This window comes from Salmo salar, chromosome 17, assembly GCF_965601325.2.
Source record: "Salmo salar chromosome 17, fSalSal1, whole genome shotgun sequence".
NCBI classification, from domain to species: Eukaryota; Metazoa; Chordata; class Actinopteri; order Salmoniformes; family Salmonidae; genus Salmo; species Salmo salar.
In genome coordinates, this window is record NC_138307.1 from 24,493,840 (window position 1) to 24,511,864 (window position 18,025).

An 18,025-nucleotide genomic window follows, 5' to 3' on the forward strand; every position below is an offset into this window, starting at 1 on the left:
GTTCAGTTGATAAGTGCATGAAGTGGACTATTTTCCTGTCCTACCAAGCATTCAAAATGTATCAAGTACTTTTGGGTGTCAAAGAAAATGTATGGTGTAAAAAGTACAATATTTTCCTAAGGAATATAGTGAAGTAAAAGTAAAAGTAGTCAAAAATATAAATAGTAAAGTACAGGTACCCCAAAAACCTACTTAAGTTGTACTTTAAAGTATTTTTACTTAAGTACTTTACACCATTGGGTGTGAGCATGTAGGTCTGGTCCGAGGAGATGTAGTCAATGTTTGTGTTTGTCTGTAAGTTGTTGTTGGTATGTATTAGTTTGTATCTCGGAGGGGAAAAAGAGACATATCAGTGTGGTTAGATAGACAAAACCTCACCCAGAGAGCTGTACATGTCAGTGGTGTTAGATAGACAAAACCTCACCCAGAGAGCTGTACATGTCAGTGGTGTTAGATAGACAAAACCTCACCCAGAGAGCTGTACATGTCAGTGGTGTTAGACAGACAGAAACTCACCCAGAGAGCTGTACATGTCAGTGCTGTTAGACAGACAGAAACTCACCCAGAGAGCTGTACATGTCAGTGGTGTTAGATAGACAGAACCTCACCCAGAGAGCTGTACATGTCAGTGGTGTTAGACAGACAGAACCTCACCCAGAGAGCTGTACATGTCAGTGCTGTTAGACAGACAAAACCTCACCCAGAGAGCTGTACATGTCAGTGGTGTTAGACAGACAGAACTTCACCCACAGAGCTGTACATGTCAGTGGTATTAGACAGACAGAACCTCACCCAGAGAGCTGTACATGTCAGTGGTGTTAGACAGACAGAAACTCACCCAGAGAGCTGTACATGTCAGTGGTGTTAGACAGACAGAACCTCACCCAGAGAGCTGTACATGTCAGTGGTGTTAGACAGACAGAAACTCACCCAGAGAGCTGTACATGTCAGTGGTGTTACACAGACAGAACCTCACCCAGAGAGCTGTACATGTCAGTGGTGTTAGACAGACAGAACTTTAGACCAGATCATAGAAATAGAACAGAATGCCATGCTAGTTCTGGGACAGCTGAAGTTGGACCAAAGATGTTGATGCTTCTTGTGCTCTACACATAACTTATTTCCATTTGCTAGGTAAAGAGTAGGCATACTGTCTTCGTAAGCAAATCCATGTTTGTGCCATGTTTGTGCAATGTCCACATGTAGCCTGCATCTGTAGGGATGTTAGTACTGGGATTTGTCCCACCGGGAAAGATCTAACAGTGAACATAAGGAGAGACAAGACCAGACAAAACTAGCCAGTTATAGAAAATTGTATTGACAGCTGAGCTGACTGAAGACCGGGCATTCAACTTGCAGTTGTTGATATCGTTTCCACTGTAACATGTCTTTACATGTGATAAAACTTGCAAGCTACTTTTGTAGCAAGGTGTTGTAGAATAAGAGTCTCATGAAATACATTCCAGACACTGGTACTTCTTGCTACAGTATCTTGGCATAACTGTGATTTGACAGAGAAATATCAGCTAGCTAGAAAGGCTACCCAGCTGTAGCTATCCCCAAGCTACGCTAGCTAGCTATTTCAATTGGATTAACAACCAGGTAAACTAAGGCCATTTGTTTGATCCAATTTATTAGCAATCACCATTAGCTGTTGTCAAGACAGGAGCTACTCTTCCTGGTGTCCAAACACATTAAGGCACTTACATCAAATGAAATTGTATTGGTCACGTACACATGGTTTGCAGACGTTAATGCGAGTGTAGCGAAATGCTTGTGCTTCTAGTTCCGACAGTGCAGTAATATCTAACAAGTAATCTAACAATTCCCCAACAACTACCTAATACACACAAATCTAAAGGGGCGAATGAGAATATGTACATATAAATATATGGTTGAGCGATGGCCAAGCGGCATAGGCAAGGTGCAATAGATAGTATAAAATACAGTATATATATATATATATATATATATATATATGATATGAGTAATGTAAGCTATGTATACATTATTAAAGGGGCATTATTTAGAGTGCATTGTATAAAGTGACTAGTGATCCATTTATTAAAGTGGTCAGTGATTGGGTCTCAATGTAGGCAGCAGCCTCTCTGAGTTAGTGATTGCTGTTTAGCAGTCTGATGGCCTTGAGATAGAAGCTGTTTTTCAGTCTCAGTTCCAGCTTTGATGCACCTGTACTGACCTCGCCTTCTGGATGATAGCGGGGTGAACAGGCAGTGGCTCGGGTGGTTGATGTCCTTGATGATCTTTTTGGCCTTCCTGTGACATTGGGTGCTGTAGGTGTCCTGGAGGGCAGGTAGTTTGCACCCGGTGATGCGTTGTGCAGACCTCACTACCCTCTGGAGACCCTTCCGGTTATGGGCGGAGCAGCTGCCGTACCAGGCGGTGATACAGCCCGACAGGATGCTCTCGATTGTGCATCTGTAAAAGTTTGTCAGGGTTTTGGGTGACAAGCCGAATTTCTTCAGCCTCCTGAGGTTGAAGAGGCGCTGTTGCTCCTTCTTCACCACACTGTCTGTGTGAGTGGACCATTTTAGATTGTCTGTGATGTGTACGCCGAGGAACTTAAAACTCTCCACCCTCTCCACTACTGTCCCGTCAATGTAGATAGGGGGCTGCTCCCTCTGCTGTTTCCTGAAGTCCACGATCATCTCCTTTGTTTTGTTGACGTTGAGGGAGAGGTTGTTTTCCAGGCACCACACTCCCACATATAAAACATATAAAATAAAAGATAAAACAGTACATCATATAACATTATTACACCACTATATATCTACAATACAAAATGTGTAATACCACCATACAACAATATTACAATGTGCATGTGTGTAGAGTGCGCGTGTTAGCGCTTGTGTGTGTATGCGTGTGTCTGTACCTGTGTGTGTGTCTCTTCACAGTCTCCGCTGTTCCATAAGGTACATTTTTGATCTGTTTTTTAAATCTGATTCTACTGCTTTTGGAATAGAGTTCCATGTAGTCATGGCTGTATGTAGTACTGTGCGCCTCCCGCAGCCTGTTCTAGACTTGGGGACTGTGAAGAGACCTCTGGTGGCAGGTCTTGTAGGGTGTCCGAGCTTTACCTCCCTACTCTTCTACATTTGCACTCACTGTACATAGATTTTTCTATTGTGTTATTGACTGTATGTTTGTTTATGTGTAACTCTGTGTTGTTGTTTTTGTTGCACTGCTTTGCTTTATCTTGGCCGGGTCGCAGTTGTTCTCAACTGGCCTACCTGGTTAAATAAAGGTGGAATAAATAAATAAATACAAATTGTGCTAGTAAACAGGCAGCGCAGTACATTCAGCAGTACATTGAGCAGTACATTCAGCAGTACATTCAGCATGTCAAAACTACTTACAAAAACAAGTAGTGATGAAGTCAATCTCTCCTCCAGTTTGAGCCATGAGAGATTGACATGCATATCATTAATGTTAGCTCCCCGTGTACTTTTAAGGGCCAGCCGTGCTGCCAATTGTAATTTTCCTAGGTCCCTCTTTGTGGCTCCTGACCACACTACTGAACAGTAGTCTAGGTGTGACAAAACTAGGGCCTGTAGGACCTGCCTTGTTGATAGTGTTGTTAAGAAGGCAGAGCAGCGCTTTATTATGGACAGACTTCTCCCCATCTTAGCTACTGTTGTATCAATATGTTTTGACCATGACAGTTTACAATCCAGGGTTACTCCTAGCAGTTAAGTCACCTCAACCTGCTCAATTTCCACATTATTCATTACAAGATTTAATTGAGGTTTAGGGATTAGTGAATGATTTGTCCCAAATACAATGCTTTAAGTTTTAGAAACATTTAGGACTAACTTATTCCTTGCCACCCATTCTGAAACTAACTGCAGCTCTTTGTTAAGTGTTGCAGTCATTTCATCGCTGTAGTAGCTGATGTGTATAGTGTTGAGTCATCCGCATATATAACATCTAATTGTATTCGTCACATGCTTTGTAAACAACAGATGTGGACTAGCAGTGAAATGCTTACGGGCCCTTCCCAACAACTCATAGAGAAATAGAGATATAACAGAAAAGTAAAACACAAAATATTAAAAGTAATAATACATGCATAATGAGTCAATGCATGAAACTTGACTAGTAAGTACAAGGATAACTTGACTATCAGTACACAAGTCAATGATAACTTGACTATATACAAGGAGTACCAGTACCAAGTCAATGATAACTTGACTATATACAAGGAGTACCAGTACCAAGTCAATGATAACTTGACTATATACAAGGAGTACCAGTACCAAGTCAATGATAACTTGACTATATACAAGGAGTACCAGTACCAAGTCAATGATAACTTGACTATATACAAGGAGTACCAGTACCAAGTCAATGATAACTTGACAAAATACAAGGAGTATCAGTACCACGTCAATGATAACTTGACTATATACAAGGAGTACCAGTACTGAGTCAATGATAACTTGACTATATACAAGGAGTACCAGTACCAAGTCAATGATAACTTGACTATATACAAGGAGTACCAGTACCAAGTCAATGATAACTTGACTATAGTCACATGATAACTTGACTATATACAAGGAGTACCAGTACCAAGTCAATGATAACTTGACAAAATACAAGGAGTACCTGTACCACGTCAATGATAACTTGACTATATACAAGGGGTATCAGTACTGAGTCAATGATAACTTGACAAAATACAAGGAGTATCAGTACTGAGTCAATGATAACTTGACTATATACAAGGAGTATCAGTACTGAGTCAATGATAACTTGACTATATACAAGGAGTACCAGTACCAAGTCAATGATAACTTGACTATAGACAAGGAGTATCAGTACTGAGTCAATGATAACTTGACTATATACAAGGAGTATCAGTACTGAGTCAATGATAACTTGACTATATACAAGGAGTACCAGTACTGAGTCAATGATAACTTGACTATATACAAGGAGTATCAGTACTGAGTCAATGATAACTTGACTATATACAAGGAGTACCAGTACCAAGTCAATGATAACTTGACTATATACAAGGAGTACCAGTACCAAGTCAATGATAACTTGACTATATACAAGGGGTATCAGTACTGAGTCAATGATAACTTGACTTTATACAAAGAGTACCAGTACCAAGTCAATGATAACTTGACAATATACAAGGGGTATCAGTACCAAGTCAATGATAACTTGACAAAATACAAGGAGTATCAGTACCAAGTCAATGATAACATGTGGACCACAAGAAAAGGAGGACCGAGCACTCCCCCATTAACATCAACGGGGCTGTAGTGGAGCAGGTTGAGACCTTCAAGTTCCTTGGCGTCCACATCACCAACAAACTAACATGGTCCAAACACACCAAGACAGTCGTGAAGAGGGCACGACAAAACCTAATCCCCCTCAGGAGACTGAACAGATTTGGCATGAGTCCTCAGATCCTGAAAAGGTTTTACAGCTGCACCATCGAGAGCATCTTGACTGGTTGCGTCACTGCCTTGTATGGCAACTGGTCGGCCTTGTACATCACCGGAGCCAAGCTTCCTGCCATCCAGGATCTCTATACCAGGCGGTGTCAGAGGAAGGCCCTAAAAATTGTCAAAGACTCCAGCCACCCTAGTTAAGACTCCAGCCACCCTATAAGACTCCTGCCACCCTATACAAGGGGTACCAGTACTAAGTCAATGATAACTTGACTAAATACAAGGGGTACCAGTACCAAGTCGATGTGCAGGGGTACAAGGTCATTTAGTTTTGTACATATAATTAGGAATAAAAGTAACAGATAATAAAAGTAGCAGCGCATGTAATAGTTAAAAAGGGTCAGTGCAGATAGTCCGGGTAGCTATTTGGTTAACTATTTCATTAATTTTTAACAGTCTTATGGCTTGGGGGTAGAAGCTGTTCAGGGTCCTGTTGGTAACAGACTTGGTGCATCGGTACCGCTTGCTGTGCGGTAGCAGAGAGAACAATCTATGACTTGGGTGGCTGGAGTCCTTGACAATATCTAGGGCCTTCCTCTGACAGGTATAGAGGTCCTGGATGGCAGGGAATTCAGTCCAGTACGCACTACCCTCTGTAGCGCCTTGCAGTCAGATGCCAAGCAGTTGCATACAAAGCGGTGATGCAGCCAGTCAAGATGCTCTCAATGGAGCAGCTGTAGACATTTTTGAGGATCAGAGGTCCCATGCCAAATCCTTTCAGTCTCCTGAGGGGGAAGAGGCGTTACCTGGATCAACATAACACTATTTTGTTTGTGTCATTTTAAATGAGTACAGTCTAACACCACTTAGCCTCTAGTCATTCTCTCTCTCTCTCTCTCTCTCTCTCTCTCTCTCTCTCTCTCTCTCTCTCTCTCGGGTGGGGTACAGTGGGGGATGCTCAGCAGGCTCATTAAGTGCTGATTTATTTATGCGCTAACTTTCTGCAATTTACTGTCCTGCTCGCCTGCCAGGGCACCTGATAACAATTTGAAAGTACAGTATTTATTATCCTCCATGTGGCATGGTGTGCAGAAAGTAGGCTCCACCCCAGTTATCTGTGAGTTTGGCTCATCATCACCTCTGACCTCTCTGAACTCTGGTGTAAGCCCCTGATACACTCTCCCCTTCCCCTTCCCCTTCCCTCTCCCCTCTCTCCCTTCCCCCTCCTTCTCCTTCTCCCTCTCCCCCTCCCTCTCCCCTCTCTCCCCTTCCCCCTCCTTCTCCCTCTCCCCTTCCCTCTCCCCTCTCTCCCCCTCCCCTTCCCTCTCCCCTCTCTCCCCTTCCCCCTCCTTCTCCCTCTCCCCTTCCCCTTCCCTCTCCCCTCTCTCCCCTTCCCCCTCCCTCTTCCCTTCCTGGGACAGAGAGCAGCTTGCTGGATCTTCTGCTCCTAATTCTGCCCTGAGCCCCTTGGATCAACTAATTTAACTCATTATTCGCTCAATTGGCTGAGCATGAACCCCTTTAAATCCCCTCTCAGCCCCCCGCGCCCCTCTCAGCCCCCCGAGGTCTGAGACTGGCATTGATACAGAGAGAGAGGCTCAACCAGGAACAACACTAGAGAGGTGGGTCATAACCCAGACTCCTGTTTGCTATTGGATTAGAGTTGGCCACAATGTTGACTGGCAGGCTGACAGGCCTATCGGAGAAGAGGAGAATAAGGCTGCGATTTGCATTGCACTGTCCCAATTCTCCACCCCTGCACTCTCCCTGTCATTTTAAAAGCATAGGAATGTTCTAAGTATTGGCAAGAAGGAGTTTCCACCATTGCTAAATCCATACAAGAAAGTGTGCAAGGCAAGTGCACACTTTGGGAAATGGTGGAGAATCTGGACGCAGCATTTGTGCCCAGTCTGCCATGTCTCCATCATCACAGCAGGGGTAAGGGTTCCTCTGGTTCCTCAGGGGTAAGGGTTCCTCTGGTTCCTCAGGGGTAAGGGTTCCTCTGGTTCCTCAGGGGTAAGGGTTCCTCTGGTTCCTCAGGGGTAAGGGTTCCTCTGGTTCCTCAGGGGTAAGGGTTCCTCTGGTTCCTCAGGGGTAAGGGTTCCTCTGGTTAGGGGTCGGGGTTCCTCTGGTTCCTCAGGGGTAAAGGTTCCTCTGGTTCCTCAGGGGTGTGGGTTCCTCTCCAAAAGAGATCTGTTCAGAATTAGCCCGCCACAATACAAACACATCCCAGCTAACTGTAGTGGTGTACGTGGGCCTCATATGGCCATAGTTACACAGACACAATAAAAGGCATCATTGTGTATTTGGTGACTACTATTAGTTTGAGGGAGATGACGGGAGTGTGGGGGGGCTGTCATCACGCTGCAGTGTGTGTGTGAGTGACAGAAAGACAGAGCTCCATTTATCCATCTGTGAGGCACTGTCTGTCTGTGTGGTGGACTGTCTACCCTAATGCTAACTATTTCAAAATACCTTGTTTCCAATGTTTTCATGGAGTCAATTGGACAGTACAGTATGTGCTTATTGAGACTGTGTGTGTGTGTGTGTGTGTGTGTGTGTGTGTGTGTGTGTGTGTGTGTGTGTGTGTGTGTGTGTGTGTGTGTGTGTGTGTGTGTGTGTGTGTGTGTGTGTGTGTGTGTGTGTGTGTGTATATATGTGTGTGTGTGTGTGTGTGTGTGTGTATGTGTGTGTGTACATTGTGGGGCTGAGTAACCACAGCTGGGCATTATAGAAACCATATTACTGCCTGATAAGCTGCTATTAGAGGTGTGTGTGGGGTGAGTGGGAGAGGGACGCAGGTGCTCTGTGGGCTGATATTACCCAGGATGCATAGGGACGTGGGGGTTGGGCAGTGGGGGCTCTCTCTGCGGAGCGCAGAAACACACCTGTGATCCCCTTGCTAGCACGCTCACACACTTCCCCACTCCGGCAGATGAATCCACACTCTGATAAACACGCTGATACTGGGGAGCAGGGAGCACACACCATGGAGCACACCACGGGCACCAAGCCAACAACACGTGGCACTAGGCTCTGCAGTACCACAGTCTGGACAAGAAACTACAACCTACCCACATAAGACAGGATGATAGAAAACTACAACCTAGCTAGATAAGACAGGATGATAGAAAACTACAACCTAGCTAGAAAGACAGGATGATAAAAAACTACAACCTAGCTAGAAAGACAGGATGATAAAAACTACAACCTAGCTAGAAAGACAGGATGATAAAAAACTACAACCTAGCTAGATAAGACAGGATGATAGAAAACTACAACCTAGCTAGATAAGACAGGATGATAAAAAACTACAACCTAGCTAGAAAGACAGGATGATAAAAAACTACAACCTAGCTAGAAAGACAGGATGATAAAAAACTACAACCTAGCCAGAAAGAGGATGATAAAAAACTACAACCTAGCTAGGAGACAGGATGATAAAAAACTACAACCTAGCTAGAAAGACAGGATGATAAAAAACTACAACCTAGCTAGAAAGACAGGATGATAAAAAACTACAACCTAGCTAGAAAGACAGGATGATAAAAAACTACAACCTAGTTAGGAAGACAGGATGATAAAAAACTACAACCTAGCTAGAAAGACAGGATGATAAAAAACTACAACCTAGCTAGAAAGACAGGATGATAAAAACTACAACCTAGCTAGGAAGACAGGATGATAAAAAAACTACAACCTAGCTAGAAAGACAGGGTGATAGAAAACTACAACCTAGCTAGAAAGACAGGATGATAAAAACTACAACCTAGCTAGGAAGACAGGATGATAAAAAACTACAACCTAGCTAGAAAGACAGGATGATAAAAACTACAACCTAGCTAGGAAGACAGGATGATAAAAAACTACAACCTAGATACAAAGACAGGGTGATAGAAAACTACAGCCTAGCTAGACAAGACAGGATGATAAAAAACTACAGCCTAGCTAGACAAGACAGGATGATAAAAAACTACAGCCTAACTAGACAAGACAGGGTGATAGAAAACTACAACCTAGCTAGAAAGACAGAGTGATAAAAAACTACAGCCTAGCTAGACAAGACAGGATAATAAAAAACTACAACCTAGCTAGAAAGACTGGGTAATAGAAAACTACAGCCTAGCTAGACAAGACAGGATGATAAAAAACTACAGCCTAGCTAGACAAGACAGGATGATAAACAAACTACAGCCTAGCTAGACAAGACAGGATGATAAAAAACTACAACCTAGCTAGAAAGACAGGGTAATAGAAAACTACAACCTAGCTAGAAAGACAGGGTAATAGAAAACTACAGCCTAGCTAGACAAGACAGGGTAATAGAAAACTACAGCCTAGCTAGACAAGACAGGATGATAAAAAACTACAGCCTAGCTAGAAAGACAGGGTGATAGAAAACTACAGCCTAGCTAGACAAGACAGGATGATAAAAAACTACAGCCTAGCTAGAAAGACAGGGTGATAGAAAACTACAGCCTAGCTAGACAAGACAGGGTAATAGAAAACTAAAGCCTAGCTAGACAAGACAGGATGATAAAAAACTACAGCCTAGCTAGAAAGACAGGATGATAAAAAACTACAGCCTAGCTAGAAAGACAGGATGATAAAAAACTACAGCCTAGCTAGACAAGACATGATGATACGCTCCTGTCACTCACGACTGTGATACCCAGTTGATTATTGATACTTGTTGAGCTGTCAACTTCAACTTCAACTTCCGAAATAAGTTATTTTGATTGAGAAAATAAATGGGACACTTTTGTGTCGTTTTTTAATTTTTTGTTACTCAACACTCCTTACAATAACACTTTATACTGAACCACCATGCCAACCTGAAACATGCTGGAATATTGCTTGGAAATCTCCCAGGCGCTGGCTGTCGAGAGAGACTAGATACAAAGACATAGCGAGAAGAGAGAAAGGGAAGACGTGACAGAGTGACAGAGGGACAGAGGGACAGAGTGACAGAGTGACAGAGGGACAGAGTGACAGAGGGCCACAGAGTGACAGAGGGACAGAGTGACAGAGGGACACAGTGACAGAGGGACAGAGGGACAGAGTGACAGAGGGACAGAGGGACAGAGCACACACAAACTGCTGTGCAGTGACATACTTCATTCCAAACCTACAGCTTTGTGTAACAGTCAGGGAGCTAATTCTTAATAGATCATTGGCTCTCACACTGTAGCCAATCACGTTAACCATCAGGCAGGGCAATAAGGGGTCAAATGTCAGGGCTACTCAATCTCCTGGATGCTTCTATGCATAATGATACTCCCAAATACTGTCTTCTCATTCCTTTTCTCAGTGCAGTGGTCAATATTTAAAAGTTCCAGTTTGGCTCCCGAGTTGCAAATGAATTGCTTAATATGCCCTGTTCCCACATAACGTTGGTTAACGAGCTGTCTTCCATAGGGCCAGATGAAACCATATCAGGGTCAACTCCCAGAGGTGTGTGTGCGTGCGTGTGTGTGTCTACCAGGGTGCAAATGAGTAACCCGCTCCTCTTATCAAGATAAGCCAAATAGAGGAGAATGGCTGATGGGTTGGAGGCATCATGTGACCATGTTGATGACTGCTGCTGTTAATACCTGAAGGGTGCCTACACTAATCCACCAGGGTCAATCATTCATCTGGAAGATGCCTGACTGGGCAGTGTCTGGATGGATGACAGAGCGAGAGAGTGGAGGAATTCCCAGAATGTGCATGAGAGAAGGGCTACTCTGACTGTGATTCTGTATGTAGTCGTCTCACCTGGCTGCCTTAAGATGAATGCCCTTACTGTAAGTCGCTCTAGGTCAGTGGGGCTCCCGAGTGGCGCTGCGGTCTAAGGCACTGCATCTCAGTGCTGGAGGTGTCACTACAGACCCTGGTTTGATTCGTGATTGAGAGTCCCATAGGGCGGCTCACAATTGGCCCAGTGTCGTCCGGGTTTGGCCGGGGTAGGCCGTCATTGTAAATAAGAATGTGCTCTTAACTGACTTGCCTAGTTAAATAAAGGTTCAATAAAAACGATCCAATAAAAAGTGTGTCTGGTGAATGACTAAAATGTAAAGGTATGGACTGAAAGCACTATGAATAGAGAAATAAGAGTATTGTGGTGAGATGTTTAGCCAAGAACAGTGGACATTAGTAGCTGAAACATGATTCCCAAACTGCCATTTCACAAATCAAACCCCTTTCAACATAAATGAAACAGTCTGAAATAAACTGGGCATGTCAAAGTGACTTTTATAGAACGACCAGGATCCTTTTACTTCAGCTCCCTACTTATGAGTCGGCATGTCTTTGTGGTTTACAACGAACGGAACTTTTACTGTGTGAAATATCGACACATAAAATTATCGGATTCCAGACTTCTAACGGTTGGAGCCTTATTAGTCTTTAATTGTTTGTGTTTTTACCCTCCGGAATGCACTTCAGATGTGTTTTTAAGGACATAAAATCCATCACGCTTTGATCGAATGCTATTTAGAGGTGGACTTGAAAGCTGGGGCTCGTCCACTGTTAATTTAGGCGAGTCGGCGTAATTAAACGGTTGTTTTTGGAGGCTGTGATGTGATGTGGTCCGTCTCTGACTGAGTTTCATCTCGGCGTGGTGTAGCCTAGCAGTAGAGGAGTTCGGTTTCAACATCTGTCTGTTTCTTACTGAGACGTGTTATGTAGTGCATTAGTAGTGATGTTATGTACTTCCCATTATATCCCCCACTACCATCGAGGTATATATTCTCTTGTTATGTAGTGATGTTATGTACTTCCCATTATATCCTCCACCACCCTCGAGGTATATATTCTCTTCAGCTTCCTGACTTACTGTACCAGCTAGTTGATTCTGTCACAATTCTGTCTCTCATCTCCCCTTAATAAGAAATAATCCTTCCTTTTCCCTCGCTCATCCCTCCTCTCTCTCTCTTGCGCGCACCACACACACACACACACACACACACACACACACACACACACACACACACACACACACACACACACACACACACACACACACACACACACACACACACACACACACACACACACACACACACACACACACACACACAGTCTCCTTGTTGTCCTGATTAATGAGTGACAGACAGTGGTGTGATGTGCCCTAGTTGACAGAGCCCAGTGCCCTTTGACCCTCTGCCACCTTTTAATGCCCGGTGTGTCAGTCATTAAGACAGGAAGTAACTGGGGTTATTAATTCTCCACACCTCCATGGGACAGAGAGCAGGGGCTGAGAGGGTAGCCTGAGAGACAGAAAATCTACTTACTATGACTGTGATACTGTATGTGTTTGTCTCACCTATCTTACAGTAAGTCGATCTGGATAAGAGCATCTGCTGAATGACTAAAATGTCATGTAAATGGAAGGTCAGTGAATGATGTTAATCAGACAGGTATGACTTGTTTCAGGCTGTTCAACAGGAACAGTTACAGTCCTCCACAACTATAGTGATCACGTCACTAACCTTCTAACATTCTACTCAGAACATTCCAGTCACTGAATGTCTCAAACTGGCGCACACACACATGGTTTTATAATTAGCTGCTAAATTAGAAAACCTATAGTTTTCGGTCCAGGCCCAGTTCTTCCTACCTATAGCCTACCAGCTGTCAGACACTCTATAGTGTTATACTGAGGAGGGAGGGAGGGAGGGAGGGAGGGAGGGAGGGAGGGAGGGAGGGAGGGAGGGAGGGAGGGAGGGAGCACAGCTGGCTGTGTTGCTGCAGACACCAGCTGCAGACACTTGTGTAGAAACTACCACCAGGTGCTCAGGATTTCACGCTCTTTCCCTCCTTCAGTGGGTGGCTGCCTGGGCGGTGTGCTGCTGAACCGTTACCGTCTCGCGTTAACACCCCCGCCACCGACTGTTCCCACCTCAGCAGAGCGTAGTCCACTGAGCTAAAGGCTGGAAAGTGAGGTGGCTGGGGAGAGACGAAAGCCGCTGACTTGCCTGAGCATAGCGTGTAATGTCTTATGAACTCAAACAGCCTTCTTATAAAAAATAAAATAAAACGTCCTGTATAATCTTAATACTTTTTATGGGTAAGACAAAGTGATTGCAATATTTTAAAGGGACAAAAATAAGTATATGCCTTTTCAGTTGTGAGTGCCGTCTAGAAATGTAATTAATTCAGCTATTCAGCTATTGAGGTGACAAAATATAGCTGAATGATTTGCCAGCTGCATTTCTAGTGAATGAGGCCAACATTACAGATCATATGGGGACAGATCATCACAGTGTCATGACAGTGTTTGTAAATGATCCAGCTGTGTTGGTGTATTGACAATGTGTTATGAAGAAAATAGTGTCCTGTACACCAAAAAATGGAGCCTTGTATAAAATGCATTTTGAAGAAAATCGTGTCTTGTACACAAAAAATAAAAATAATATTGTGCCTGGTACATATTTATAGTAAGCAATTTGTGATACTGTGTTGTGATTCTGTGTTGTGATACTGTGTTGTGATACTGTGTTGTCATAATGTGTTGTGCTACTGTGTTGTGATACTGTGGTGTGATACTGTGTTGTGATACTGTGTTGTCATACTGTGGTGTGATACTGTGTTGTCACTGTGTTGTGATACTGTGTTGTCATACTGTGTTGTGATACTGTGTTGTCATACTGTGGTGTGATACTGTGTTGTCACACTGTGTTGTGATACTGTGTTGTCACACTGTGTTGTGATACTGTGTTGTCATACTGTGGTGTGATACTGTGTTGTCACACTGTGTTGTGATACTGTGTTGTCACACTGTGTTGTGATACTGTGTTGTCATACTGTGGTGTGATACTGTGTTGTCGTACTGTGTTGTGATAATGTGTGGTGATACTGTGTTGTGATACTGTGTTGTGATACTGTGTTGTCATAATGTGTGGTGATACTGTGTTGTGATACTGTGTTGTGATACTGTGTTGTCACACTGTGTTGTCATACTGTGGTGTGATACTGTGTTGTCGTACTGTGTTGTGATAATGTGTGGTGATACTGTGTTGTCATAATGTGTTGTGCTACTGTGTTGTCATACTGTGTTGTCACACTGTGTTGTGATACTGTGGTGTGATACTGTGTTGTGATACTGTGTTGTGATACTGTGTTGTCACACTGTGTTGTGATACTGTGTTGTCATACTGTGTTGTGATACTGTGTTGTCATACTGTTGGGAGATACTGTGTTGTCACACTGTGTTGTGATACTGTGTTGTCACACTGTGTTGTGATACTGTGTTGTCATACTGTGTTGTCGTACTGTGTTGTCACACTGTGTTGTCATACTGTGGTGTGATACTGTGTTGTCGTACTGTGTTGTGATAATGTGTGGTAACACTGTGTTGTCATAATGTGTTGTGCTACTGTGTTGTCATACTGTGTTGTCACACTGTGTTGTGATACTGTGGTGTGATACTGTGTTGTGATACTGTGTTGTCATACTGTGTTGTGATACTGTGGTGTGATACTGTGTTGTGATGATGTGCTTTTAGAGACCAACCCAGGAAATGACACCAACTGCCCTCTTAAACCTCTCTGACGTACCATGCCTTAGAACCATGTAATCACTGAAAGAAAACTGCTGTCCCTCTGTATCTCAATATAAAACAGATCACTGGCATATCCTGAATGGAAAACGAGTGTCTAAATGAAACTACCCTCAGTTGAGTCGGTCAAAATTCAGTGAAAAGAGAAGGACATACTTCACTCTGGCTCTACTCCTCTCCTGTCCCATCACATCTCCTGTCTCCCCTCTCTCCATGCCAATCCTTTTCCCATCCCCAAATCTGTCATTTATCTAATCATGGCTGTTTGAAGCCTATCTGGGACATAAACACACAAAGGAAGTCTTTAAACCTGTAATCACAGCACTGCTCCAATGCTGCAATACAACCCGTGTGTGTGTGTGTGTGTGTGTGTGTGTGTGTGTGTGTGTGTGTGTGTGTGTGTGTGTGTGTGTGTGTGTGTGTGTGTGTGTGTGTGTGTGTGTGCAGCCCAACTCCAGGCTGCATCCCTGTAGACAACTGCTAACAATTAGACCAATTAGTGGCTCAGCGTCCACAGCCCAGCACCGCCCGCTTGTTTATAATGTCATCCAACGTCCAAACAGTCGAAACTTTGAGAGAAACAATATACATCTGCTAGATGAAACTCAAACTGCCCAGGCCTGACCCAAAGTATTAAAGTAGGCTTTCCTTGGTTGGTATAGACATGAAACGGACACAGGAGAGGAGAGCAGAGAGACATGAAACTGACACAGGAGAGGGGACCAGAGAGACATGAAACTGACACAGGAGAGGAGACCAGAGAGACATGAAACTGACAGAGGAGAGGGGACCAGAGAGACATGAAACTGACACAGGAGAGCTGGGAGAGACATGAAACTGACACAGGAGAGGAGACCAGAGAGACATGAAACTGACAGAGGAGAGGGGACCAGAGAGACATGAAACTGACACAGGAGAGCTGGGAGAGACATGAAACTGACACAGGAGACGAGACCAGAGAGACATGAAACTGACACAGGAGAGGAGACCAGAGAGACATGAAACTGACACAGGAGAGGAGACCAGAGAGACATGAAACTGACAGAGGAGAGGAGACCAGAGAGACACGAAACTGACACAGGAGAGGAGACCAGAGAGACATGAAACTGACACAGGAGAGGAGACCAGAGAGCCATGAAACTGACAGAGGAGAGGAGACCAGAGAGACACGAAACTGACACAGGAGAGGAGACCAGAGAGACATGAAACTGACACAGGAGAGGAGAGGAGAGGAGAGAGACATGAAACTGAAACAGGAGAGGAGAGCAGAGAGACATGAAACTTACACAGGAGAGGAGACCAGAGAGACATGAAACTGACACAGGAGAGGAGACCAGAGAGACATGAAACTGACACAGGAGAGGAGAGCAGAGAGACATGAAACTGACACAGGAGAGGAGACCAGAGAGACATGAAACTGACACAGGAGAGCTGGGAGAGACATGGAACTGACACAGGAGAGGAGACCAGAGAGACATGAAACTGACACAGGAGAGGAGACCAGAGAGACATGAAACTGACAAAGGAGAGGAGACCAGAGAGACATGAAACTGACAGAGGAGAGGAGAGCAGAGAGACATGAAACTGACACAGGAGAATAGACCAGAGAGACATGAAACTGACACAGGAGAGGAGACCAGAGAGACATGAAACTGACACAGGAGAGGAGACCAGAGAGACATGAAACTGACACAGGAGAGGAGACCAGAGAGACATGAAACTGACACAGGAGAGGAGACCAGAGAGACATGAAACTGACACAGGAGAGGGGACCAGAGAGACATGAAACTGACACAGGAGAGGAGACCAGAGAGACTTGAAACTGACACAGGAGAGGAGACCAGAGAGACATGAAACTGACACAGGAGAGGGGACCAGAGAGACATGAAACTGACACAGGAGAGCAGAGAGACATGAAACTGACACAGGAGACGAGACCAGAGAGACATGAAACTGACACAGGAGACGAGACCAGAGAGACATGAAACTGACACAGGAGAGCAGAGAGACATGAAACTGACTCAGGAGAGGAGACCAGAGAGACTTGAAACTGACACAGGAGAGGGGACCAGAGAGACATGAAACTGACACAGGAGAGGAGACCAGAGAGACTTGAAACTGACACAGGAGAGGAGACCAGAGAGACATGAAACTGACACAGGAGAGGGGACCAGAGAGACATGAAACTGACACAGGAGAGGAGACCAGAGAGACATGAAACTGACAGAGGAGAGGAGACCAGAGAGACATGAAACTGACACAGGAGAGGAGACCAGAGAGACATGAAACTGACACAGGAGAGCTGGGAGAGACATGAAACTGACAGAGGAGAGGAGACCAGAGAGACATGAAACTGACACAGGAGAGGAGACCAGAGAGACATGAAACTGACACAGGAGAGGAGACCAGAGAGACATGAAACTGACACAGGAGAGGAGACCAGAGAGACATGAAACTGACACAGGAGAGGAGAGCAGAGAGACATGAAACTGACACAGGAGACCAGAGAGACATGAAACTGACACAGGAGAGGAGAGCAGAGAGACATGAAACTTACACAGGAGAGGGGAGAGACATGAAACTGACACAGGAGAGGAGACCAGAGAGACATGAAACTGACACAGGAGAGGAGACCAGAGAGACATGAAACTGACACAGGAGAGGAGACCAGAGAGACATGAAACTGACACAGGAGACCAGAGAGACATGAAACTGACACAGGAGAGGAGAGCAGAGAGACATGAAACTTACACAGGAGAGGAGACCAGAGAGACATGAAACTGACACAGGAGAGGGGACCAGAGAGACATGAAACTGACACAGGAGACCAGAGAGACATGAAACTGACACAGGAGAGGAGAGCAGAGAGACATGAAACTTACACAGGAGAGGGGAGAGACATGAAACTGACACAGGAGAGGAGACCAGAGAGACATGAAACTGACACAGGAGAGCTGGGAGAGATTGAAAGAGAGTGCAGAATGCCATGATATTCTTTCTTTTTTTGGGACAAGTTACATTCAGTCCATTTCCTGGTATCCCCCCTCCATGCCTT